Genomic DNA, 24,471 nt, shown 5'->3' on the forward strand with positions numbered 1-24,471 from the left:
AATCCCACACTCAGTCAGCAGCCCAGGCCTAAAACTTTCTTTCGCCTTCCTGCGTCTGTCTCATCCTCTTTCACATTAAACCCAGCCTCACTCTCATCCACAACAGTGAAACCCAGAGATTAGTCACTTCAAGCCTTCAGCATCCAGGACACCCAAGGAGACAGAAAAGTACAGCTCTAGCAGCTGCTGAAGGAACGTGAGTCTGGGAGAAGCACAGCAGGAGGAGAGGTACAAGGGGCATTCCTACAACCCAAGAAGCAATTATCCTAGGCTAGGGTTGGGGAAGGAGGGGACAAGGAAATCCTAACTATTGAGGGAAGGGGTGCAAGACCCACACCTCTGCTGGTCAGTGCACCTGACGATGATGGTGGTGGTGGTGGTGGAATCTGGGAACACAGGTCCACACTGACACCCTTTATAGATCTTACAAAACTAAATGTGATCAGAAAATAAAAACCTAAAAATCTAAGCACAGTCAAACCAATTACAATTATTTACGTGGAACGCATCCCATTTGTGCCTAATTACTATGAAACATAATAATGATTATGTACTTCATTAAGTATGTGTCAGATTAATTTAATTTCTTAGATTTTATTTGATGGCATCTATAAACATGATACATTCATGCTTTGGGTTCCCAGTTTGTTTGTAACACGTACAAATCGGTCATCTGCCTACAACTTCAAAAACGTATAATGCCGAAGTATTTCTATCAATACTTGAGGAAATGAGGGACCAGAGATTGGTAAATAAGTGGCACTGTTCCTACAGTTTCCCTATCAACAGGGAGGCATCACCATCATATCTTGGACAATTACAGCCCAATGAAGATCAGGTGGTGGAAAAGTTGCCCATATTTGTTTTAGGCAAAATCACTTCAAAAGGAATAATATCAGGAAGAGCTTTAAAAAGGTGAGAGGTTGGGGAATTCTGATGGTCCTGTGGTTAGGACTCGGTGCTTTCACTGCCGGGCCTGGGTTCAATCCCTGGTCAGGGAAGTGAAATCCCGCAAACTGTGAGGCACGGCCAAAAAAGGAAGAGAGGTTAATGCAAAGATGAGGCTGTGTGGTAGAGGGAAAAGTGCATGTGGGTAGAGTGAGGCAGACCTGCCTTCACGCAGCCTCTCTGAGCCTCAGTGTTCAGATCTGTAAAATGGGAGTCATATATCCTACCTCACTGAATTGATGTAAGGATCACATGAGAAGATGCAGGACTGTCCAATAAATGCTAGCTATTATCACCTTCAGAAAAACGTGGAATTCAGCATGAAGGGAGCCTTCAATGAGCAAGACCATCTGATTCTCTCTGGCTGAATAGAATTTATAGGAAAACTGATTCACTGCATAAATATGAGCCCGAAACTCCTATATTAGTTTAAACTTATGAAGTTATGTTTATAGGTCAAAAAATGGTCCAGTATTGGCAGTTTCACGTGGTTCAATCTAATGTGAGTAACGGAAATTACTTCCTCCCATCTGTCCATCCTCAGTGCCTCCAAATTGTGAGAGCCATTCACCCATCTGATGAGGCAGACCAAGCTTTCTCCAAGAATGCTAAGCAAAGCCAGCTCTCAGGAGAAAACCAAGAGAGATGGAGGGACAGGCAAGATGTGACTGATCTATTAAGTAGTGAAACGCTCTTTGAAATCAAATGAAAGCCAGAAATAAGGGCTGAGGTTAAGAAAGCCACAGCTTGGGGCATAAGATAGCTATTGTTATCTTTGTTATTGCTGGTCTCCTGGAGGCATTTGAACACTCGGTATAAGGAAAAGGACTGAAAAATCCAGACATGGCAAAGAAGAAAAGTTTAGAACCAAGAAAAATAGATACTAAGATTTAAAAGAATTTAGTTAAGTTCCTCCTGAAAAAGAGCAGCTGGCATCTTTAACACTGGTAGCAAGATCAGGCAGAAAAAAGAAAGAAAGAAACAATATGGAAGAGGAAGGAAATACCTTTGTAAAATGTACTTAATGAAGTGTTTTTAAGTGTTACTTGAGATTAGAAAGTAGACAGAACTGTCTTCTGTGTTGATCTTTTCATAGAATCATGCAGCTGGAAGACATAGTTTAGTCTTATTTCCTGCCTTGGGAAGCTATATAACTAAGCCATCCAATGTGAATGCTTATCCAATTCATTTTTTTTCAAGGTTTTAAACCACACCCTGCCTTGAGTTCTGAGCTTGCCTGTCACCCACCACTGGCAGAGGGTGACACCCATCTCCCCCAGGCCCCAACCCTGCTTCATCCTGGGATATGGACTAATACAACCTTCCACAGAAACTGGATTTTCTTTGGTGCATGGATATTTTTACAGATATTAGCAGTACTCGGCCTTCCATCACTTCTGAGTGTGTTGGCCTATGGGCTGTACGACTCAGACACAGCCTGTAGAAGGCTCCGCACCTGGAAGAAAGCCGTGAAGGACATTCTGCTCAAATGTTGAGTCTCATGGGAGCTCAGTCACTGAGGACGTGGCTCAATCAGGGCAGAGCAACAAAGGCAAATGATATGTGAATTCCATCAATCATAGGCTCTATGCCAGGCTCTAAAAGGTCTACTTAAATCAACAGGAGCCCAGAGAGGGGAATCACATCTACCATGATCTATAATGGTCTGGAAGGGCTCACTAAACCTGGATGTAGGTCCCTACAGAGTGGCCACAGAGCACCTTGCAAACCCGAGATGATCCAAACTTTATAGGTGGTCAGTGGTGCTGACAATGACCCTCCAGATGTGCTCAGAACCAGATCACCCCTGGACTAGCGGGAAGCAAAGAAACTGCCCTTTGTCTCCTCAGGTGTGGCTCCTTGCCTGCAACAAGTCAGCAGCCTAGGACACATCCCCAGTGGGGTTACAATTCTGTCGATAAATGCCTGGTTCGAGGAAGTGGCCTTGAACTGTTTGCTTTTCTTCCCTTCGGAATGCAGGTGCACAGATTGTCTTGCAAGGGCTTCAGGGAAGTCTTGGTATTCCACTTGCTGCACCTGGACCCTGGGCAGCACTGTGAATGGGTGCTTTCCCCTGTACCTGGCACCCTTGCCCTTCTCCGCAGCTGCTCCCTCCCAGGCGGCGAGGGCAGGTAGATGCTGGAGACCCAGAGCCAGCGAGTCCTGGATGGGGAGGGGGTTTGAGAAATGTCATTTGTGCCACTAGTGCTAGGCTCTAAATTTTCTATAATCTGCGTGTAGCCTGTAGCCTGTCCAAAAGGCAAAGTGAGTTAGAATCCTGGGGGAAGCCATCAGCTAGAGGCTTCCCGCAGGTCACAAAACACTGTGTTTTGCCATCTGGGCTGTCACATGGCCCCTACCTTAGTTCAACCGTGCCAGTTATCCTGAGAGAAGGAAAAGGAAAGGTTCTATTCCTTTATCAGAACTTAGGGAGTATTTGCTCTTCTGATACACTCGGAGAGCATTAAGATTCATCTGGGAGCAAGAGAAACCTGAGAAAGAGTCATTGGCCTCGTTTGGGCGGCTGAATGTTTCACGGGAAATCTTGGAATTGCAGTTGGACCCTTGCCACAATTCTGGGGAGACCAAGGGGAATGTGTTCTCTGAATAGCATGACGTGTGTATGCCTGCCACACCTGGGCTGGCCCCATCAAAGAAGGATGCTTGCGAAGCGCTGGGCACTCCCATGTTTCTGGAGTGGCCCACTTAGGTTCTGCACAGAGAAATTCAGTTCTGTGGCCAATGAATTCCTTTGCAGATGTGTTTTTGGCCACAAGAGAAGGCAGACAAGAATACAAATGAGGCCACAGAGCCAGGAAACTGTCACACGGTTGGCGACCAAATGGAGACCAGTGGCAGAATCCAGGAATAGTTGAGAATACGTTCTTCACGGTCAGAATTGTACAAATCCTGGGTTCTTCCCTTACTACTAAGGCCCTGGACAAACTACCCAACTGCTCTGTAGGGATGCGTGATAGATCCTTTCTCACTGGGATGAAGTTCGAATAGGGATGATGGTAATAGGTCCTTTCTCACCAACATGTAGGAAGATTAAATAACATTTGGTAAAACATTTACCTAGAATCCAGCCTAGAACATAACTAGGTACTTGACGCATGGTGGCTGCTGTTAGTTTTATTCTTACACAGAAAGGACTGCACACACTAATGCCCCAGGTTTTAAATAATACTTCATAAATGTCAGTGCGGCGCTGTGAACCTCAGCTTGTCTGATCAAATCCCAAGGCCTCACTCATAATGGAGAAAGAGCGTGGGGCAAAAAAAAACATGGCTTGAAAATTTCCACTGCGCTTCTGTCTTATTGGGTGGAAAATCACCTGGGAAAGAGCCAGGCTTTTTCTGAAGTGGTTCAGCACCTCAGCAGTTTCTAGCCTCAACTCTCTGTGCCGCACATTGACATCTACCTTTTCCAAAGAATGGGAGGTAAAACCCACTACCGCAGCCATTGTACTGAAACGCATCGAATCCGGTTCCCACTTGTGAAAGAGGCAAAGGAAAATTTCATGAATGCTTAGTAAGTCCTTTGTGTTAATAAGACATTTACACACGCGTGCGTGCACACGCGCACGCACACACACACACACACAGTGTTGACTTTGCTTTGCTTGTGAGTAAATTCTAATCTACTGTCCCTGTTTCAGTAACATCACAAGAGAGCATTTTGGATCTGGAAAGGTCTGAGACTGTGTCTAATCCAGTGTCTTCACTTTATAGATGAGCAAAGAAAGGCCCAGGATAATGAACTAAATGAGCCCCAGGTGTCCTGCTATCCACTTTAAAGGTGGCTTAAATGTAGCTTTGGGGGAAAGTGATGAGTTTTGATGCCTCAGTGGGGTGGGCAGGCTCATTACAGGGGCATCTTGAACCCTTAGAGAAAGGAGCTCTCTGCACACGTGTGCACACTTACACACACACACACACACACACACACACACACAGACTCCTTGCTCCCAATTTTGCTTTGTCCTCAAATTTCAGAGAAGGAGCTGAAGTAAACACATCAACAATCAAGGCATTTTTTGAGCAGAATAGATCCATTATTCTTTGGGTGAGCAGATTCCAGATTCTGATTTCTGTTCTTAACTCAGCTTCTTCTCCCTTGGAGAGAGAGAGAGAGAAATGGAGAAAAACCGCAACAAACAATATTATTCCTAACAAGAACTCTTTCACCTTCTTTCTGAGTACCGATGAAAGGCAGCCACCCCACAGGGTAGAGAGGCATTTCCTCAGTGGCCTGTGGTACATTCAGATTAAGCTGGTGGTCAGCACCACGGTGGAGGCACGCAGAAGTGCACTCTCCCCTCATCTGAAGAAGTGCAGGTGCTTGAAGAAGAGTATGAAATTGTTCCCAGCATGCCTTTCTCCCTCAGACTCCAGCCCAGGTGAGGGCTGCGTGATGACAGCAGTGCTTCACCTGCTGGGCAGAGCCAACTCTGGATTGCCCACACCTTGCCCCGCGGTGCAATTTCTCACATCCGACATTCTGACAGGCTATGTTCCATCCTCGGCACTAGAGCAATGGAGACTAGGACACCGTACAGTTCTGGTAATTTCCCTGTAAGTGCTGGGAAGCCAACTGCTTAGTGTTCTTCCAAACAATGAAATTTAAAGTTCCATATTATTCTAATACCACTTATATGTATTGACTTTATTAAGCCATTTCTAGTTACCATTAAAACTTATTGAAAATTCTTGTTACACTGAAGGAGAGAATACTTGTTAAAAAGCAAATTTCTATGGATATTTGCATATTCTTAAATACATTCTTCTTATATGAGTAATAGTGATGTTTACTTAGCATTTACTATGTTCCTTGGCCCAGTATTTCATATGATTCTATGAGCCACATGATATTCATAGCCCCATTTTATAGATGAGAAAACTGAGGCTCAGGGGGCTTGAATTATTGACCCAAGGATGATCAGCTTAGAATACTGCTCTGTTGGAAATATCCTGGCAGTCCAGATGTTGGGACTGCACACTCTCACTGCTGAGGGCCCGGGTCCAATCCCTGGTCAGGGAACTAAGATCCCACAAGCCGCGTGCCTCGGCCAAAAAAAAAAGAAAAAAAAGAAAAGCGTGCTGCTCTGTCAAGCTGTAAAGGTAGCACACTGGGACCTACAGAGCCCGGGTCTCCAGAGTTCTGTACGTACAGTGTTCAATGCTCGTTTAGTGGCAGTTTGGAGGAAGGAGGCCAGGGCAAGGGAAAGAAGTGTGCTGAGGACAGGAGTCACCGCGTGGAGGCTCTGACTACCTCTTGTTTAAAGGATTTGGAAAATTTAGCAAAATATTGAAGGCACATTTTTATACTTGTGAAGGCAAAGGTCAAGAGTCAAAGGTGTGCAGCTGTGGAGGGTTAACCTCTGTGTGAGGTTAAGCTAAGGGAAGAAAGGTCTTTAGAGAAGAGAATTTCTTTGTTGCTGAATTCTAGCATTTTCATGTGGCCAGCGCTGCTCCTCCAAAAGCAGGAAGAAACTTCTGTTGGTTTTTTGTCTTTTTTTTTTTGAATTTTATTTGATTTATTTATTTTTACACAGCAGGTTCTTATTAGTTATCTATGTGATACGTATTAGTGTATATATGTCAGTCTCCCAATTCATCCCACTACCCACTCCCACTGTTCCCCGTTGGTGTCCGTACATTTGTTCTCTACATCTGTGTCTATTTCTGCCCTGCAAACCGGTTCATCTGTACCATTTTTCTAGATTCCACATATATGCGTTAATATACGATATTTGTTTTTCTCTTTCTGACTTACTTCACTCTGTATGACAGTCTCTAGGTCCATCCGGAAAAGCATACCGATAAGGGCCTGTAACGTGTAATAGGATTCATTCATCATAGAGGGTAGGACTCTGGGTCCGGGTGTAGCACTGCCCCACGGAGCCGCTGCTGACCTCAGGGAACTACAAAGGAGAGGCCCTGTGGAGAGTCACACCACTGCCGTCACTCGGGAAGCCATTTTCTTCCTTAGTTTGTTTATTTTCCTGAGAAAAGATAATGATAAGACAGTCAGTTATGGATTTATTTATTAAGCAACTTGTATTTGATTGTGACAACAGTTTAAGATGAGAGCACTGATATTTACTTTGAGCTAGGGGTGTCAAATTTAGCAGGAAAAAAATACAGGATGTCCAGTTAAATTTGAACTTCAGATAGACAATAATTTTTTCGTACACATATGCCCCATGCGATATTTATATTTTTGTACCAATTATTGTGCAATTATTTGTATTTTATCTGGTAACCCTATTGAAACATCAATGTAACACAGCAGCACTACCTTCGGTAAAAATTAGTGCATGGCTATAACTTACAAGTTTTAAGGGAAATAGCATTCATTAAAAGAAAATACAATGAATTGCTGACTTGAAAAAGGTTTTACCATAATTTCTTATTTGGCAATTTCCCACTTTGTCTATAAATTTGCTCTCACAGAACCAACAGATAATCATATTTTCTCTCAAGTCAAGATATCATTACGTTATTCATAAATACAGCATACAGGACATTTTGCAAGCATTTAAAGTACTTTGTAGATAAATGTTTGTGTGTTAAAGGAGGGAATTCAGTCAATCCATACAACAGATATCCATTGAGCACTCACTCTATCCTAGACATCGTTGAAGGTTTGGGGAGAAATAAGGAAAGAAAAAAAAACAAAACTTCCCTGTCCTCTTGGGTCTTCATTTTAGAGAATGGTTTTATGAGGCTGTGTGAATTTTAGACTATAACCAATCCCAGGAAGCTTAATGATATTTTGTGGGGCAATATGGTGTTATAAAGATTTCTTTTTCATAATTTAGACTTTAGATATTTATTTTTCAGCATTTATTGGTGCTACAAAAATTATACATCCTGATACCGTTTAAATCCTTTAAGAAGTTCTCAGGATTTTATGCCTGAGAATTATATAAATTTAAGAAGCCTTTGGGGTGAAAGGTCAAACTGAATTGGGGGGGCACAAGAAGCAAGACATTAATTCAGGACGTTATCTTTAGTTACAAATTCTCAACTCTTAAGTAAGAGTAAATTTACAGGGTGCCTGTCCCATCCTCTCCCCATATTTGAATGAGGGTTCTAGGAGCAGGGAATGTTGTCAAGATGTTGGGGAGGAAATGAAACTTTCAGTTCCTAGGGCCTGTTTCCATTGATGCATGGATATCAGTTTAGCAACATATTGTAGTCCTTATTCTACACTTGAGAGGTAGTAAATTGCTTTCGGGTAGAAATGAATTAACTCTTTCCTATGACTACCTTACCATAACACACTGTCAGAAATGATTTAGTAAACTGAATATGGAAGGCTAAAAACCTTAATATAGTTCCAAGAAATAAATTGATTAGTGTGTCCTTTTTTCATTAGTATGATCAGATTCACAAGATGACTTCACGCTAATACTCATTTTCATAACCTATTCACGCTAATACTCATTTTCATAACTCATTTCATAACCTCTCTTGTCTGTCTCAGCAGACTCAAGATTGGAAGGATGTAAACTGTTATCTAGTCTGACATGCCCGTGTCCATCAGATGCTTATTTTCCCTATAACATCCTCACCAAGTGGTCCAATGCTTTTAGGTACCCTAGAATAAATTTCATAGAATTGTTTAAAAAAAAAACTCTTTGCCACCCAGAAATAAGATATTCTGTTCCCTTCATGTAGAGCAAGGAAACAAGCTCAGGCCAGAGTTTCAAAAACCTTAAAGCAGTACAAAGTGTTCCCTGTACGTTTTACTTGAGGAAGAAAAATAGCGGATAAACCATTCTTTATTGGTGGCAATAGCAGTTCTATATCTAAAACCTAACTAACGTTCTGTATCTAAATAGCATCTGTATCTAAAAACAACTAACATAATGGTTATTATGTACCAAACACGCTACTAAGTCATTTTCATGTCATTTCTTGTTTAATGAAAAAAGCCATCATTTAATTTTCACAAGAACCTTAAGATAACATCTTATGTTCTTGGTTAATAATGATGATCAGAGTGAGAGTTGGAGAAGTTAAGTATCTGCCTACCATTTTAACATGAGAGGGGACCTTTGGAATCGTAGAATCCAGTCTTCTAATTTTCTAGGATTTGCTATGATATTCATATCATAAAGTGAGAGTGGGAAACCTTAGATCCATGGTGCTCAGATTTCATACAGCCTTATTCTCAAAGTCACATGATATGTCCCCATGCTGCAAAAATAGTCTATGTATATCTATATATCTATATCTTTCTATATATCTAGTAACAAATGATTGAAATTATTCTTCTCCCGGTTTGACCATGGATAAGGTAAAGGAGATGAAAATGTGTTTGATTCCAGGCACCTCTGTACTTTAAACTTGATTAAAAAGTAAAAACATGACTCATCCAACAGCAGCAGAGCACACATTCATCTCAGCACAAGTGGAACGTTCTCTAGGATGGGCCATATGCTAATCCATAAAACAAGACTCAATATAAAAGGATTGAAATCATACGAAGTATGTTTCCTGACGTTATGGAAATATATTAACAGAAGGAAATGTAAATTCACAAAGATAGGAAAATTAAACAATACACTCTTAAATAATGAATGGATCAAAGAAGAAATTGCAAGGAAAATTAGAAGATGGGGGCTTCCCGGGTGGCACGGTGGTTGAGAGTCCGCCTGCCGATGCAGGGGACGCGGGTTCGTGCCCCGGTCCGGGAAGATCCCACGTGCCGCGGAGCGGCTGGGCCCGTGAGCCATGGCCGCTGAGCCTGCGCGTCCGGAGCCTGTGCTCCGCAACGGGAGAGGCCACAACAGTGAGAGGCCCGCGTACCACAAAAAAAAAAAAAGAAGAAGAAGAAGAAGAAAAGCTCTCTGGGCTCAGTTTGCAGCAACATGGCTAAACCCACCAAGAAGGACAGAATCATCAGTAAACAGAAGACCCTTATGGTTCCTACCTTGGGAAATTGGTGAAAAAAAAAATGAAATCAGCCTGCATTCTAAGTTCACTTGCTTTTCTATGGCAAAAGCAAGATAAAGAGATTAACTGTGAGGATTTGGCACTCTAATTCCTGCGTGAAAGTAGTAGCTGGTGGTGCCTGGACCTACAACACCACTTCTACCATCACAGTAAAGTTCATCATCAGAAGACTGAAGGAATTAAAAAAACACTAGAAGCTCTACCATTTGAAACATCGCTAACCCGTAATAAATGGGTTAATTTATGTAACAAAAGGAAGAGGAAGAAACAGAAGGGGGGGGGGGGGGAGAAGAAGAAGGAGGAGGAGAAAAAGGAGAAGAAGGAAAAGACAAAGATGGAGAAGAAGGAGAAGAAGCTTCAGAGGGGGAGGAAGAGGAGGGATCTCAAATCAATAACCAAATCTTCCATCTTAAGAAACTAGAAAAAGAAGAGCGAACTAAACTCAAAGCAATCAGAGAGATGAAATTTAAAGACTAGAGCAGAAATCAATGAAACAGACTCTGAAAAACAATAGAGAAAATCAATGAAACTAAAAGTTGGTTCTTTGATAAGATCAACAAAACTAACAAACTTTTAGCTAGCCTGACCAAGGGAAAAAGAGAGAAGACTCAATTTTTTTTTTTTTGACATCTTTATTGGAGTATAATTGCTTCACAATGGTGTGTTAGTTTCTGCTTTATAACAAAGTGAATCAGCTATATGTATACATATATCCCCATATCTCCTCCCTCTTGAGTCTCCCTCCCACCCTCCCTATCCCACCCCTCTAGGTGGTCACAAAGCACCGAGCTGATCTCCCTGTGCTATGTGGCTGCTTCCCACTAGCTATCTATTTTACATTTGGTAGTGTATATATGTCCGTGCCACTCTCTCACTTTGCCTCAGCTTACCCTTCCCCCTCCCCATATCCTCAAGTCCATTCTCTAGTAGGTCTGTGTCTTTATTCCCGTCTTGCCCCTAGGTTCTTCATGACCTTTTTTTTCCCTTAGTTTCCATATATCTGTGTTAGCATATGGTATTTGTTTTTCTCTTTCTGACTTACTTCACTCTGTATGACAGACTCTAGGTCCATCCACCGCACTATGAATAACTCAATTTCGTTTCTTTTTATGACTGAGTAATATTCCATTGTATATATGTGCCACATTTTCTTTATCCATTCATCTGTCGATGGGCACTTAGGTTGCTTCCATGTCCTGGCTATTGTAAGTAGTGCAGCAATGAACATTGTGGTACATAACTCTTTTAGAATTATGGTTGAGAAGACTCAATTTTATTTTCTTGGACCATCACTTTTTTTCTTTTCTTTTCTAAATTTATTTATTTATTTATTTATGGCTGCATTGGGTCTTCGTTACTGTGCGTGGGCTTTCTCTAGTTGCGGTGAGCAGGGGCTACTCTTCGTTGCGGCGTGCGGGCTTCTTATTGCGATGACTTCTCTTGTTGCAGAGCACGGGCTCTAGGTGCGCGAGCTTCAGTAGTTGTGGCACACAGGCTCAGTAGTTGTGGCTCGCAGGCTCTAGAGTGCAGGCTCAGTAGTTGGGGCACATGGGCTCAGTAGCTGTGGTTCGCCGGCTCTAGAGCACAGGCTCAGTAGTTGTGGTACATGGACTTAGTTGCTCCGCAGCATGTGGGATCTTCCCGGACCGGGGCACGAGCCCGTGTCCCCTGCGTCGGCAGGCGGACTCTCAACCAATGCACCACCAGGGAAGCCCTTAGGTATAGATTTAACAAAAGGAGTGAAAGATTTATACACTGAACACCACAGAACATTGTTGAAAGAAATTCAAGATCTAATTAAAAGCAAAAACACCCCATGTTCATGAATCAGAACACTTAATATTTGTAAGATGGCAGTACTCCCCAAATTGATCTACAGTTTCAACACAGCCCCTATAATGGGACCCAGAATAGCCCAAACAATTCTGAGAAAAGAAGAACAAAGTCGAAAGACTCACAATACCCAATTTCAAAAGTTACTACAAATCAAGCCAGTGTGGTGCTGGTATGAAGAAAGACATATAGATCAATGGAATAGAATTGAAAGTCCAGAAATAAACCCTAACATATATGATCAATTGATTTTTGATGAGGATGCCAAGACAATTCAATGGGATAAAGAATAGTCATTTCAACAAATGGTGCTGGGACAACTGGATATCCACATGCAAAAGAATAAAGTTGGACTCCTTCCTCACATCATGCACAAAAATTAAATGGCTCACAGTCCTAAATGTAAGAGCTAACTATAAAACTCTGAGGAGAAAACATAGACATAAATCTTTGTGACCTTAGGTTAGGTAATACTTAGATATGATGCCAAAGTACAAGTGACAAAAGAAAATATTGGGGTGGCCAAAAAGTTCATTCAGGTTTTTCCGTACAGCTTAACAACCCAAACGAACTTTTTGGCCAACCCATATAAATTGAATTACATCAAAAATAAAAACTTTTGTGGTGCAAGAAATAACATCAGGAAAGTGAAAAGACAACCTCAGAATAGGAGAAACTATTTGCAAACTATATATCTGACAAGGGACTTGTATCCCGAATATGAACTAATGAAATTCAGTAATAAGAAGACAACTCAATTTTAAAATGGCAAAGGATTTGAATAAATAATTCTCCAAAGAAGGTATTTAAATGACCAATAAGCACACAAAAAGATGCTCAACGTCTTTTGTCATTAAGGAAATAGAAATCAAAACCACGTTGAGATACCACGTCACACCCACTAGGATGGTTATAAACAAAAAGAGACACTATAACAAGAGTTGATGAAGATGTAGAAAAATTGGAACCCTTGTTCATTACTGGTAAGAATTTAAGCTGGTATAGCTGCTTTAGAAAAACAGTTTGGGAGTTCCTCAAAGTTAAACAGAATTATCATATGACTCAGCAATATCACTCTTAGGGATATACCCAGGAGAAATGAAAACACATGTGCACACAAAAACTTGTATACGAATGTTCAGAGCAACATTATTTATTTGGAAAAAATGGAAACAGCGCAAGTATACATCAACTGATGAATGAAGAAATAATATGACTCTTGAAAACACTTTGCTAAGTGGAAGAATTCAGTCACAATACACCACATGTTGTATGATTCCATTTATATAAAATATTCTCAATTTGCATATTTATAGAGATATAAAATAGATAAGTGGTGCTTCGAGCTCGAAGTGAGGCTTGGAGGGAGGGAATGAGAATTGCCTACTAATAGGTACGAAGTTTCTTTTCAAGGGCATGAAAACGTTCCAAAATCAGGCTGTGGTGGTGGTTTTACAACCCTGGGAATGTGCTCACATGCAATAAATTGTCCACTTTAAATGGGCGAATTATATTTTAATGTGAATTATATCTCAAAAAAGCTGTTTTAAAAAATAGGACATAGCATCCTGCTTTGTTCCCTCCTAAACCTACCAGTACTCGTACTATCCCTCAAATCTTTTCAATAATTTTATTATTGGGAATTCCCTGGCGGTCCAGTGGTTAGGACTTTGTGTTTTCACTGCCTTGGGCCCAGGTTCAATCCCTGGTCGGGGAACTAAGATGCCACGGGCTGCACAGCGTGGCCAAAAATATATATATATATTATTGCTCTTTCAAGACCTAGCTTTAAAAATTCACAACTTCTAGGAAACGTTCTTAAAGTAACTCCTATGTTCTATACTAATCAGCTTCTTCAGAATGTATTCAGCTGTTTAACCCCTGCTCATATGCTTTTGGTAATTGTTTTAGAGTCATATTCTCATTGACATTCCTGAGCTGAGACTAATTTCCCCAAGTCCTCTACCTTCATTACCTTCTGCTACAGGGTTACCTGGGAAAGCTGATGATTCTATTTGTTCCCAACTTCACAGTCGGGAGCTCACCAAAGCTCACTCTCAATCCGAGGAAGCTTTGACCTTGATCTCTATTTCAGAGGGCCCAGGCAGTAGACAGCAGGCTGACTCAAAGGGTTTGATGAGAGTTGAATGAAGTGCTATTTCACAGAAGTGTGGCCAGGATTAAAGAACAAGGGATAGTATGGGACTTTCCTGGTGATCCAGTGGGTAAGACTCTGCGCTCCCAATGCAGGGGGCCCGGGTTCCATCCCTGGTCGGGGAACTAGATCCCACATGCCACAACTAAGAGTCTGCATGCCACAACTAAAGATCCCGCGTGCCGCAGTGAAGATCCCACGAGCTGCAACTAAGACCTGGTGCAGCCCAAATAACTAATTAATAATAAATAAATTTAAAAAAAAAAGAACCAGGGATGGTGAAGCACCAGACACTAGCAACTGCAGGAAGCCTGTACCACCTTGAAGCCTGAAGGGAAAATTGGGAAAACAGTTGTTAAATCAAGAACCATAACCCTGGAAATGGGCTCACCTCTGCTGAGTTCCAAGCTTAGAGGAAGGTAGCAACTGTTAAAACCCTGGCAGGAGTTGGCACTGTTAGACATTGATAGACACCCTACCCTACCTCTCTCTCCCTACACTCTCCTATCCTACACCATTGACCCAACCCAAAGGAAGCCAGAGGACCAGGACTCAGGCCACCATCAATAGACATCAGCCTCCCAGGAGAAAGATGGCAAAGGAGGCAGAGATGGATTTAGAGGAGCTGATGGTCACTAGTCTCTAAGCACCAAGGTTCCAGCCTCTAACTGGGTTCTAGGAAGCCTCTCCTTGGTTGTCAAGGAACATCACAGCTCCCACTTCTCTGTTGCTTGTGCTGCACTCTGCTTTGTACTTTGCGGCCCTTTCAAAATCAGCTGTTATTTCAGCCCCCAATAGGTATCTCCAGGAGAGGGGGATTCTTTGATCTTGTTGACACAGGAGGGCTGTCTCTTCACAATAGTATTTACAGCCCTTCCTTGGGTTTACAGAGTAATCTTTTCCTTCAGTTTTCACAGCCTCTTTCCCTTACCTGGGAACACAGACAGGTCCCCTCAGGGCTGAGCCGGGGCAGATTTCCTTCCCCACCCCTCCATTCCCCCTGAGAGCAAGGCCATGGAACGCATCACCCAGCAGCCCCCTCAGGACCACTTCTTCCAGCTGACAATCATTGTGTGTCCCAAGCTGAGCTATAAGTCTTTTTGCACTCTCACATCCAGGGAGAATTCCTTATTGGCCGTTTTATATTTTCTTTAATTGACACTGGGGCAACAGTGGGAGGGAGTTGCTACAAGAGGAACCTTAATATTTTAGGAAAATGGATTATTGTGTTTTACTTGTAATATAGTGGTGACCACAGGGGCTGATACCAAGTCACATAGGACATTTTGCCCCTACAGATAATACAGCCTGATGGTAGTGCCTTCGTAGTTCTTTTGTTATTATCTTGCAATATGTATTGGCTTAATTTACACTCAGACCTAAGGGGTTCTCTTGTATTGTCACCCCCTACAGAGTACCATAACTTTTTTACAGGCTTATTTTAACAATTTAAGGACTTATCTTACTTCTGAGTTTGCAACTATGTTCCAAATCCTTGAGGTTGCCAAAACTCTGACCTCTGTAAAAGTAAAACATTGTTGGCTTCACTGTTTTTTCTTTTTCTTTTACTATGGAATCATTCAGTAGTTAGTGAATTCTGAAGCTTCCATCATGTGTCAAGTTTAGAGGAGTAGAGGTAGGAAATGTTATCCAAGCCAATGTGGATGCAGTGGTTCTCAAACTGGAGTTCCTGGGGCTTCCCTGGTGGCGCAGTGGTTGAGAGTCCGCCTGCCGATGCAGGGGACGCGGGTTGGTGCCCTGGTCTGGGAAGATCCCACGTGCCGCGGAGCGGCTGGGCCCGTGAGCCATGGCCGCTGAGCCTGCGCGTCCAGAGCCTGTGCTGCGCAACGGGAGAGGCCACAGCAGTGAGAGTCCCGCGTACCACAAAAAAAAAAAAAAAAAATGTAGTTCCTGAACCTGAAGCATCAGCGCCAGCTGGGAACTTGCTAGAAATGCAAGTTCTCAGGCCCAGCCCTAGCCCTCTGGGAACCCTCCAGAAGGTTCTGATGCAGGGTAAAGTTTAAGACCCACTGGTCTAGTGTACCAAGGGAGGACAGGATTATGTGTTAGTCTGGGTTCTCTTCACTGTCTAGATAATGGACTTCACCATTGAAAGGAGCCTTTGAATGAGCATCACCATACCCCTGCCTCGTTGCTTTTGTTTTGCTGTCCGAAAAGAAGGCCATGTGAGGCTGGTCTGAGTTCAGTCAGTGGCATCACAAGTAGTTAGCCCACTGAGTCTCAGAAGCCGGCTGTGCCCAAGGATTGGGAGAACTTCATCCTGGCCACAGGACTTGGTCAGTACCTCTGGGAATCAACTTTGTACAATGTGCTCAGTAGATATGTGCACGATGACCCGACCTCGGTGTTTTTAAGCATATGTGGTGACGGTGCCTCTTAGTTATCCTTGGGTGCGCCAGAGAACTGGCCACTTGCCACATTCTGAGCACAACCCTCAAAGGCAACTGGAGAGGAAGCTGAGAGCCCTGTCCTAAAAGATCTTACAGTATACCAAGCTGTCAAACCCATTAAAAAATGACATCTTCCTGGAAGAGGATATGTATAAACCAGGTTCCACGGCTGCCCCAGTATTTTCATGCATCCTATTGTATTTACTGCCCGTCCACCCCCTGCTGATTCTCAGGCTCCAGAGGAGGGTGTATGCTTTGTCTTGAGAATCCAGCCCTACCAGAATGGCCTGTCATCTTCCTCATGTTGCTAATGGACAGCTGCTTTTTTTTTTTTTTTTTTTTTTTCAGTACGCGGGCCTCTCACTGTTGTGGCCTCTCCCATTGCGGAGCACAGGCTCCGGACGCGCAGGCTCAGTGGCCATGGCTCACGGGCCCAGCCGCTCCGCGGCATGTGGGATCTTCCCGGACCGGGGCACGAACCCGTGTCCCCTGCATCGGCAGGCGGACTCTCAACCACTGCGCCACCAGGGAAGCCCCCACCTGCTTTTTTAATTAGGTTATTAATTTTTTTGCTCAGCCTCTTAGTCAGCTTAACTTGGCTTTATCTTGTTTTGGTGGAAAGCAAATTACTTGGCTGGTAGAATTTGATTTAACTGGTCACTTCGCTCAGGGTTTGACGACTTTTCCATTAACGTTTATTCAGCGAATATATTTTATGTAATTTTCCCTGAAATAACCCAGCTGACTCTGAATGTTCAAGATGTGCAGAGCCCTGAAAAGGAGCTGTGATCCCGGAATCTCTATGATAGTACGAGGATGGAGATCATGGAAGAGACACAGCCTGAAGCCTTGGAGATTTAGCCTGGGGAAGCAAGATGTGCAGCCGACCACACACAATGCCCTGTCTTTTTCTCTCGGTTCCTAATCTCTAAGTCTCTCTATATTTCTCTCTCTCTCGTGTCTCATGTGTGTTTGTGTGTGTGCACATACGCATGTGTATTGCATTGCACCTTGTGTAAGATATAATGGCATCTTACCACAGTTTTTTAAAAAATGGTAAAAAAAAAAAAAGCAAAAATGCATAATAATGGCTAACAATATTGCATGTCTGAAAACTTACTCTGTAATGGGCCCTAGGGAAAAATCCTTGCTTGTGTTATATCAGTGTTTACCAGAAACTTGAGAGCTTTTTTTTAGATAGTTTCTGCTTTTCTTTCTTGCTCTCCAGTTTTTCATATCAGAAAATGGGGACTTCCCTGGTGGTCCGGTGGTTAAGACTCTGCTCCTCCACTGCAGGGGGCACGGGTTCAATCCCTGGTCGGGGAACTAATTTTCCACATGCCATGTGGCACAGCCTAAAAAAATGAAAAAAAAAAAAGAAAAAGAAAATGGAATCGTTCCTTTTCAGCCTGTGAGCATCTCTTCCTCTATGTGGCCCCACCAGAAATGATTTGGTGTTTGTAATTATGCTGTCTTGGGAAAGGTGGACTATTGAATGAGAACTGAAGGTTATTATAATAAAAAATGGGGTAAAATGATGGGGTAAAAATGCAAAATCTTCTCAGGTGGACTGGGCAAGACCCTCTTGCCTTTTTGGTGGCAAAGGCCAAGCAATGGTCTGTTGGTCTTGCCCTCTGTGAGTTACAGAATGGCCTTTGCTTATAAATCCATGGAGCTGAAGATCATGCAGAGGACTTGCCACACTCGCTTATTTACTCTAGGATCAGACACAAGATGTCAGTTAATCTCTGTTATACTAGGGTTGCATATTTCCTTCCTCCACCCACTAGTTCTGGCCCGCAAATTGCTTCTGAACTAGCCCTGCCTGTTGGCCAGAAGAGACTGGCAAATGACCATTCCTCAGGACAGCCAGAGCTTGTATATCAGGCTGGAATGCTGTCAGAAGAAATGTAATTATCGTCCTGCCACGGGTAGACTGAGACCCATGTTAATATGAGGAAAAGACTAGTTCCTCCATCCTTGTATTAAAAGGCTTAGGGTATGGAGGTCAGTTGTAAATATTGGACAGGTGACCTTTGCCTGCCTGCTGGGTGGGTCAGAGCTCTAAACACGCAGGCAACATGTATGAGGATACTGTTTCTTTCTTGGGCAAGAGGGAACAAGGACTGGCCCGTTTTGAGTGATTATTATTCTAGCCTCCATCTAAAGAGTCAGTCCAGGGGTAATTAGTGAGGGTTTGCTATGTTCAAGGCACTCTGCTATGAGGGTTATAGTGAATTCTGTCAAAGAGCTTATGATCCAGCAGAAGATTAAAGAAATACATAAACATAGAGCAAGGATTTACATAGAACTTGACCTCTAGAAGCAGAGAAACTACAGTTCAAATTTCTGCTCGTTCTCATAAATGGTGCTATAACAGCTGGAAATCCATAAGTGAAAGAAACAGAGAACCTAGAGCCATGCATCATGTATTATGTAAAGGTTAACTCAAAATAGATCGTAGATCAAACTGTAAAAGTTTAAACCTAGGAAATTTTCCAAAGGAAAGCATAGGAGAAATGTTTTGTGGCTCTTCTAGGCAAAGATTCCTTAGATGAAACAATAAGATCCATAAAAGAAAAAATGGATAAGTTGGACTTAATCAAATGTAAAAATTCTTTTTGAAAGACATTATAACATAAAAAGACAACCACAGACTGAGAAAATATTTGCAAAGCACATATCGGATAAAGGCCTTGTATCCAGAATATATATTCAGATATCTTAAAAGTCAGTAATAGGATAACAGCCCAATTTTTCAATGGGCAAAATATTGAACAGAGCACATGAAAAGGTATTCAACACCACTCATCATTAGAGAAATGCAAATGAAAACCACAGTGAGATACCCCTAGATACCTATTAGAATGACTTTAAAAAATAAACCAAAAGCAAAAAAAAAACTGTTGACACCAAGTGCTGGCAAGGCTGTGGAGCAAAGGAAACTCTCACACATTACTTATTGACATGCAAGATGGTACAGTTACTTCTGAAAAATGTTTTGGCAATTTCTTATAAAATTAAATGCACACTTAACCCCATGGCCGAACAGTCCCACCCCTGGGTATTCACCCAAGTGAAATGAAAACCTATGTTCACACAACACCTGTCCACGAATGTTTATAAATGGTTTTGTTCATAATCAACAAAAACTGGGACATACCCAAGCATGCTTCAGCTGGTTAATGAGTAAACTGGGGTACATCCATACAATAGAATACCACTCAGCAATAAAAAGGAACAAACTACTGATACTCACAGTAACATGGATGAATCACAAATGCTTCACAGACTTCAAATGCTAAGTGAAAGGAGCCAGCCTCAGTAGGCTACATGCTGTATAACTCCACTTATGTGACTTTCTGAAAAAGGCAAGCTGGAAGGGACAGAGATCACATCAGTGTTTCCCAGAGCCGGGGAGTGGGGAAAGGAGTTCATGGCTTCAGTCCATGAGGGGATTCTTTGGGGTGGTGTAACTGTCCCCTATCTTGATTGTGGTGGTAGTTACATGACTGTAACACAGCACCGTGCAGTAAAAGGTATGAAATTTATCGTATATAAATTATGCCTCGATAAACCTGACTTGGAAGAAAAAGAAGAAATACTAACAACAGTACTTAGTTGTCAAAAACTATGAAGGTGATGTTAAAATAAAACAAAACTCCACTGTGGCACTTAAGCTGAGTAAGTGACCTTCGGCAAGTTTCTTAACCTTTGTAAGTATCCATTTCTTCATCTTTAAAATGAGAAGAAATAGTAGCACTGCATACAAAATATGTTCTAAGAACTGAAAAACTCATGAAATAAAATTTGCTAGTTTATTCACCATTTAGTCTGTACCAGGTTTTGGAAATGGCTTATCTAAGTCAGTTCTAAAAACCTCAGGGAATAGATTCTATCATTAATATGCTGAGAACAGTGCCTAGCGTATAGGAAGCACTCCACAGGCGCTGGCTTTGTTTTACTCTTCACTGAGAATCTCTTATGTCCAGGTACTGTGCTGGGCACTAAGAATAACAAAAGGAAAAGACCGTGGAGTCCCTGCCCTTAGGCAGCTCACAGTGAAGAGACAAGGAAGCAAATTAACAATTAAAATGCTGTTTACTGGACTTGCCGTGGTGATCATTTCATAATGTATTTTTAGGATCACTATGTTGTACACCTAAAACTAACATTATATTATATATATCAACTATACTTCAATTTTTTAAAAAAGAAGATAAGGGCTTCCCTGGTGTTGCAGTGGTTGAGAGTCCACCTGCCAATGCAGGGTACACAGGTTCGTGCCCCGGTCTGGGAAGATCCCACATGTCGCAGAGCGGCTGGGCCCGTGAGCCATGGCCGCTGAGCCTGCGTGTCCGGAGCCTGTGCTCCGCAACGGGAGAGGCCACAACAGTGAGAGGCCCGCGTACTGCAAAAAAAAAAGTAGAGAATCTTTAAAAAGTAGTAAGATAAAAGTAAATGCAGTGTGTGAAGTGCTGTGAGAGTGGGATTTGCAGGATACTTCTCTGGGATCATGGAGGAGGAGGAAGAGACTCTTGCTGGGGAGATGGTGGTACTGCAGAAATCCTTCTCAGGGGAGGTGGCATCTGATTATGTCTTGAAGGACAGGTTGAGTGTCAGCAGACAGAGATCCAGGGCGTGTGGAGTGACTGAGGAGAGACACACTCCAAATGATAACCAGACCTCCCCCTCCCCCCCGAAAAAAAAAACAGATCATGGGAATTCGTGGCAGAGAAAGGGGATACCATCTGAGCCAAACCCCAAAGTTGGACTTAGATATTGTAGGGAAACTATGTGAGCAGAGGCTGGATAGAAGCTCACGTAAGCTGACATGACATCCTGATTCTGACATACTCTCCTACTGTCCAGATCTTTGGAAAAGAGCTTTGATAATCTCTCTACTCATTCCAGTGTCTTAGATTCACCCTGACTGAGAAAATTCACCTTTAGCTCCAATTTAAGACCACTTGGCTTCAGTTTTTCTTCGTGCTTATTTGTGAATGCGTGTGGAGGATGGTTCGAGGGTAACTTAGCCTCTGCTGATTTTTTCTACTATTTGAGGTATGGCACACGTTTCACAATGTCCTGTGATTCTCGAGCCTTGGTATTTAAATACAACTAACACTCTTCTGTGTGCAAAATACCACTGCAAAACTATTCAAAAGATTTCTGGCAAAACAGTGGAGTAGAAGGTGGAAGTGGAGGGAGAACATTGAATGAAGTGGCTCTTTGTCAATATAAATATACAAACCTGGGCTTCCCTGGTGGCGCAGTGGTTAAGAATCCGCCTGCCGATGCAGGGGACACGGGTTCGAGCCCTGGTCCAGGAAGATCCCACATGCCACGGAGCAGCTAAGCCCGTGCACCACAACTACTGAGCCTGCGCTCTAGAGCCTGCGAGCCACAACTACTGAGCCCGCAAGCCACAACTGCTGAGCCCGTGCGCCTAGAGCCCGTGCTCCTCAACAAGAGAAGCCACTGCAATGAGAAGCCCACGTGCAGCAACGAAAACCCAATGCTGCCAAAAATAAAAAAAAAATAATAATAATTCAAAAAATTTTTTTAAATATATACAAACTTGTGTCAAGTCTCTTTACCCTTTTACTGTCCCACAGCCCCTCAACAGGTGGCATGAGCTCATCAACATTTGTGAGTAGATGCGATGTCATTTTAATGTTGCTTCTAATTGACAAGGACCTTGGTGGTTGTGTGCGTGAGGCTGCATGCCTGGTGTAGGGTGGGCAGTGGAATTAGAAACTGCTACCTGCTCCTTCTGGCAGAAGAGCAAGAGCTGTAATTGTGGTAACTGGCTAGAACACATTGTGTTAACTCATAATCAAAGGCCTTATTTTGCTGGTTTTATTTCCCTTAACTTGCCAGTCCTTCCCTCCCCCTTGCAGAGCTCTGAATTTTGGGCAACTCAAACAAGGAAACCTTGTCTCTCTGAAAATTACCTTTAGCATAAGCTCAGTGTTTTCCTGTCCAGATTTTCATAAGCAGTTTGGGTTGCATTAAATTTACACCAGTAATGAGCTTGTGCTTCTCAGAAAAGGTCCAAAGAGGAAGTGAAAAGAGCTGGGAAGTAGCTCAAGCAGTCCTTGGACTCTACCAGGTATTCTAATCAGAGGATAAACAACACGGAGTCGGAAGTTCTGTCCCCGAGCAGCCAGAATTTTTGCAATTCTCATTTCATAAGCTGTATGGTGAGTAGACGCAGCCCCACTTCCTATAGTGAACACAGACAACGCCAAGACTGCAGCCACATACACTGCCTCACTCAGTGGCACCCCTGAGGACTCTGCCTACTAATGAGAATACTTTTGTTTATACAAAGCAAAGCAGAAAACACTCACTTGATCAGTTTAGGAACCGTCTTTTAAATTGTATGGGTTCCCTTCAATCATTCAGCTTCTTGGAAGAAAACAAATCCCAATTATTAATCATATCCTATTAGATCAGCCTTGAAAACAATTTGTATGATAATGAGGAGTTTACTGAGCCTGATGAGTGTATTCTTTTGTGCCTGAGTCTAGGGGTTATTTCTAAGACATTCATGGTCATTTCCCTCTAATCAATGGCATACGTTTTCATTTTAGGCCCTTGAACCAATTTTGGAAATAGATGTCTATTTTCCTCTCTCCTCTCCACCCAACATCATTACTGTGTCTGAGCTCAGAAGGAGGGAAAGAAAGAGAGGATGGAGTTAGAATAACTTATTCTCTCCTAAGCCCCAAGTCTACTCATGAAAAATAGTGTACATGGTTTTTGGGGTTTTTTTTTAACATCTTTATTGGAGTATAATTGCTTTACAATGGTGTGTTAGTTTCTGCTGTATAACAAAGTGAATCAGCTATACATATACATATATCTCCACATCTCCTCCCTCTTGCGTCTCCCTCCCACCCTCCTGTACACATGTTTTTAAAAAGCAGCTATTTATCATTAGTACTAAACAGAATTGAAATAAAATTTTAATAGCCACTATTCTCATTTATTCAGTGCTCCCTTTAAGCAAGGTAGATATTGTATTAACTGCTTTTCCACATAATAATAATAAAAGTAGCTAATATATTTTTATTGATCATCTACTATGTGCCACTCATAGCATCAGATTCTTTGCAAACTATCTCATTTATTCTTCTTATCAACACTATGTCATAGACACTTTCATTAACCCCATTTTGTAATTGAAGAAATTGAGGCTGGTTTAAGGTTGAACTTAAATAGTCAAAGTCTGTGTGCTCAATCACCACCTTAGATCCTTTGATGAATCCTTAAATAGACGGATTTTGTTTGTTTGTTTCTGATGCAAGTTATCCCAGTGATTGGTCAGTTTTATATAAATTCAAAATATTTTAAGTTGAAAGGATTTTCTTACCTTGGTGGTAGGAGCTTTCTTAGCCTGTCAAAAATCTCAGAGAAAGAATCGCCTGCCACACCCCTGAACACTTCTGCCTTTGAGAATCCTTGCGCTGTAGCCCCACAGACTCTTCCCCCGCTCACAACTCTGAGGATACAGTAATGCTTTTGTTCACCAATTTCCTGGCACATCAGTGTTTTCAAACTAGAATCAAAACAGAGTCCGAACTTTACTGCTGCCTAGCTTGGTTTAAACCTCATTATTTTTCCAAGACATTTACTTAAAATATAATATTACTGGAGTCGGATCACTGTGTTTACTATTTAACGTCAAGTTTTGCTCTTATCTAGGTTTTTCCAGTTGGAAGCAGCTTCCCTGGTCTTCCCTCTGTTTCTCCCCTTTTAGATGGGAGAGGCTGAGTGGAAACCCACCAGCTTTCCCAGCGGAGGCAGTGGGGGGAGAGACCAGCTTCTTTATTTTTAATTCACTGAATATGAAGGGAGCCGCTCTGTAGCTGTTTTCAGTCTAGACAGGATATGATGATAATAACACAAATAAAAGTTCATGTATTCCAGCCAGGGACAAATTAAGTGGGTGCAGGGCATAGATATATGTCATGCTGTTAGTGACATGGAGCAGTACACAGCCCACTTCGGGGCATGGTGCCCAGATTAATTGGCTTGCCCAGAATGCATCTGTGATTAGAAGAAAGCTCGCAGGAAATGCTGGGCAGTGTGCATTTGGACTCTCAATTTGTCATCTCATAGGCACTGAAAGTTAGACATTTTATTT

The 24,471-nt window shown here is 42.3% G+C and overlaps 1 protein-coding gene and 1 long non-coding RNA gene across 5 annotated transcripts in view; one reads left to right on the forward strand and one right to left on the reverse strand.

Moving 5' to 3' along the window:
* SASH1 (SAM and SH3 domain containing 1) overlaps positions 1–24,471 on the forward strand; it is a 322,628-nt gene that overhangs the window by 95,099 nt on the left and 203,058 nt on the right. The gene's annotated exons all lie outside the window — the stretch shown is intronic.
* LOC141276040 (uncharacterized) lies at positions 4,074–22,867 on the reverse strand. 2 transcript variants are annotated; one of them, XR_012324905.1, is made up of 3 exons: positions 19,576–21,022; positions 6,727–6,955; positions 4,074–5,066 (listed from the first exon to the last, which is right to left on the reverse strand). It is a non-coding gene; the product is annotated as an uncharacterized lncRNA (long non-coding RNA). The 2 variants fall into 2 exon arrangements; XR_012324904.1 differs by lacking the exon at positions 4,074–5,066 and adding an exon at positions 22,673–22,867 and having other exon boundaries at positions 6,103–6,955; positions 19,576–20,968.

The sequence above is a fragment of the Tursiops truncatus genome, chromosome 12 (assembly GCF_011762595.2).
Source record: "Tursiops truncatus isolate mTurTru1 chromosome 12, mTurTru1.mat.Y, whole genome shotgun sequence".
Classification (NCBI taxonomy): domain Eukaryota; kingdom Metazoa; phylum Chordata; class Mammalia; order Artiodactyla; family Delphinidae; genus Tursiops; species Tursiops truncatus.